The sequence below is a fragment of the Cyprinus carpio genome, chromosome A3, assembly GCF_018340385.1.
Source record: "Cyprinus carpio isolate SPL01 chromosome A3, ASM1834038v1, whole genome shotgun sequence".
NCBI classification, from domain to species: Eukaryota; Metazoa; Chordata; class Actinopteri; order Cypriniformes; family Cyprinidae; genus Cyprinus; species Cyprinus carpio.
In genome coordinates, this window is record NC_056574.1 from 35,984,593 (window position 1) to 35,988,769 (window position 4,177).

The following is a 4,177-nucleotide window of genomic DNA, read 5'->3' on the forward strand; positions in this document are numbered from 1 at the left end:
AACATGAATATGATCCCTTGAGCTATTCAAGAGTTATTTAAAAGACATACACAATAAGTAATTAGAAACATTATAATCAAATGTGTGGGTTACATGTATGTACATGTACATGTATGTACATATATATGTAGTTAAGCAATGGACTGATATCCATTTAGAAGTCTTTTTTTAGTTCATTTTTGGTGCATATATGCATTGGAAGGCAGTCTCTGTGCCATTCTGGGGAGTAAGGATATGGCCTGTGAAGACCAGAGGGGTTAACAGGTCTCCTTAGGAATTTCAGTCTGGTTCTGCTAGGTGGGGGAAGTCAATCCAAAGATCTTATTTACTCTCACGGCTTTACATGTGAGGGTCAGACTGAATGAGGATGGAAAACAAAAAAGATGATGATGATGGACTAAAAAGGACATAACAAGCCAAGAAGGAGGTAAGAGACACTAAGGAAAGAAAGTGTGAAAGAAAAACATATTGAGTGGGGAAGTAGATTGAAATTGAGAAGGTGATGGAAAAACAAAGAATAAGAAGAGAATCTAAAAAAAAAAGAAAAAAAAAGGCAGAAAGGCAGAAATTACTGGTTTAAGAGAGGAAGAAGAGGGAAAGAGATACTGAACAAAAGTGAAGTGTTTTATTAATGAACTGGACTGATGGAAAGGGTTTTTGTTGTTGTTTGTTGGTTATTCTCTCTTTTTTTTTGTGGTGATGAGTCAATTTTGTATTGTATCCGTTAATGCTAGAGGATTATCAAATGTTACTAAGTTTGAAAATTTGATTTATTTGACTAAGATATGCAATATACTATGTTTACAAGAAACATGTTGGAATGATGAAAAAAATTAATGGCTTGAAAAGAAAAAATGTGGGATGGAGAATTTTATTTAATAATGTCCCACAACAAAAAAAGAGGTGTTTCTCTTTAAATAAAAAGAAGTGTAACAAAACAAATGTATTATATGAGGACAATGAGGGGTAGAGTTTTGGTTATTCAATTAAAAGTAAAGAAAAAAGAAATAATAATATGTAACATTCATGCTCCAAATGAGGGATGAGAAAAGAGTTTGATGTAGTGATTTAATGAGTGGGTGGCAAAATGTGTTTTTGATTGGAGATTTTAATACTGTTTTAGAAAGAATTTATGTTGATGATAAAATGATATATAAAGCTGATAGTGGGAGGAATGAGTTGGAAAGAATGATGCCCCAACACAACCTGATTGAAGTATGGAGAAAGAAAAATAAATCTAAAAGGGAATATTCACGAAGACAAGTTGTGAACTCAGTTTTGAAGCAAAGTAGATTAGATTTTTTATTAAGTAATAGGGAACTTGAACAATATATATCAAAAATATTTTATAAATTATATAGTGGGAGTGATCATGATTTCTTATATGTAATAATGGATTTGAGTGGAGGGGAAGTGGAATATGGGTATTTAATACAGAACTATTGAAAAATGATTGTTATAAAATGGAAGTGGAAAATATAATTATTAATAGTATTAATAAGCTACTGTATGAGGAAGCAATGTGTGTGGGATAACCAGTGGTGGTCAGTACTTAGGTAGCTTTGCCGTTACTGTACTTAAAAATACATTTTTATCTGTACTTTACTGGGTAGTTTTATTTTGAGTAACTTTTACTTTTTACTTCCTACATTTCATGAAAAGTATAGATCGTTACTCCTTATAATAAATCACATGCTCCGATGCCAGAAGCAGTGTTTGATGCATGAAACAGACTGATTTTTTTCAAAGAACCTTTTTTAAATCGGATGCCAAATCACACCAAATGATTCATTCACGAATTAGAATGATCCGTTTACAGCTGTTCTCGAGTCGACAACTCACTGATTCAAATGAACCATTTAGTCGCGAGTTTCTAGTGAGCTGAATTCACAATTAAGAACCAGAAGGAGATCTTGTGTAGCGCCTGCGCTACTGATGCTGCTAACAGTAAGTTACTAATGTCAAATTAAAGACCTGCAAAAAAAATTTAGGTCAAAACTGTCAGTTGTTTGTGAACTAAATCTGCTGTAAACAGTGATCTATTAAAGCCCACTGAAATGCTTGAATGCAGACACATCAATCGGTGTCAATCCAGTGTCTCTCTGTTTTTAGGTAAAAAGCGAAACATTAAAATAACACAGATTAAATGAAACAACAATCATGCGCGTTCAAATTCCCCGCTGCGTAACAATGCTATGCATTTAGCCTATGTGACATCTGTTTTTTATATTGTTTTTATCAACAATATACATTTTTTATTAACTAGCTGGAGTAAGTTAGACAGATATGAATGTTTATTCATAACCATACTGAAAATAAAAAAAATATTGTTAGCTGATGCTAAAGGTCTAGCTAACAAGCTTGCTGAATGCTAAGTTGAGGTAATTTTTAAATATAAAGTCAAAATATTTTTTATTCAACCACCTAGATAGATTACATCTGGGGGAAAAGAAAGGCTGTGATGTTCAGAACATGGTAACTAGCTACCTGCTAATTATCAAAGTGAGAAGTGATGCCCTCTGGGAATCATTTGGCCAAGAGCTGTTTTTACACCACAAGGTTTGAGAAGAAAAAAAATCATTATGAAAATATAATTATATTTTCCTTAAAATGTTCTTCCTAACTTCAGGCCTTATTCTCATGTCAAACATAACATTTACTTCAAAAAAAAAAACAAACTTACTTACTAAAAAAAAACATAAAGTGAAATCTGTTTTCCCTCAGGTACATCGTAGTGTAAGCTTCACAATGAACATTACTCTCGTCAAAGCACTTGCCTCCATATTAACAACAAAAATATATCTTGACTCCATATAAGGCATGTTTTGTTTTGTTTAAAAAGTTGGTTAATAGTTCATAACAGTACTGGAGTTATTTTTTTTTGTTTGTGTTTCTTTTTAAACCACTTACCAGCAGCCTTGTGCTGTCTGGGGAGTGGTTTGTGTAAAATAGAGAGAAAGCGGATGGATTAAGCGGTAAAGACATGGGAATGGCGGAAGACAATGGAAAATACAATGACCAAAGGAAATGGACAGTGACTACAAGAAAGCGGACTGATTTAAATAAGATGGAAAACAAAGCGAGAGTTATGCAAAAGGGCAAAGTAACTGTGGACATAGGAGAAGTCAGCGATGGAAGACCAGAGGTTTAATTAAAGTGATAGCGGGAAAAGTTGGAGTGATTAAGATACTTGCAGTAAGACCTAAACAAAATAGACTATATGAAGTGGCTTTAACAAATGAAGAAATGTGTGATGACCTACTGGATGGATTGGAAATTAAAAGGCGCAAAATGTGAAGTAGAAAAAAAGCTACAGGAGGCGGGAAGTACATAGTTTCATTTATGCATCTGCCAGTCTACCTTGAAGATAGCAACATCATGGACAAACTGGAAGGATGGGGTGACCCCACTTCAAGAATAAGGAGGAGATATTGCCGGGAAGCGGGTAAAAGGAGTAAAGTTCCCCCAATGAGGTGGGTATCACTCCCAGATAGTACCAGATTTGAGACAGCGGAGGAACCGCGACATTTCAGGATCATACACATTCGTCCAGGTTAAAACCTGTCGATTGTGTATGAATCAGAACATATATTTAAGGTTTCGCAGAGTTTCGAGTGCTATACATGTGAACAGCAAGGACACTTTGCAATTGACTGCAGAGCAGTAAAGTGCCCAGACTGTCTAGAAATCCTTGATAAATGTCAGTGCTGGATGGGAGGAGAAAGCGAGCAAGAATAGGAGCAGCGAGAGGTGGGAGGCCAGATGCAGGATGAGATGGAGGAAACCCCAATATGAAGAACAACAGGAAGAAATGGCCAGTCGAAAAAAATTGAAAAAATAAGGACAGCAAAGAGAGCAGTGAGCATATATGGTAGAGGAAGAAGCAGAAGAAATGGAAGAAAGGAGCTAGTACATACATGGAGGTGGAATCAAGGACTTAAGAGAACTGAAAAGATGGAAGGGGGAAAGGGAAAGAGAAAGTGAATCGGAGGAGGACAGTGTGACATGTGAGGGAGAAAAAAAGGCAGAAGGCGGAGAAGAAAGGTAATGGACTGGGAGGAGTAATATCTGAAGAAGGACAATAATGGTAAAACCAAAACTTGATCTGTCCAGGAAAAAAAAAGTATCTGAGTAATTTTGAAGTATTGAGAGATTTGGAGGAGGGAAGGGATGATTG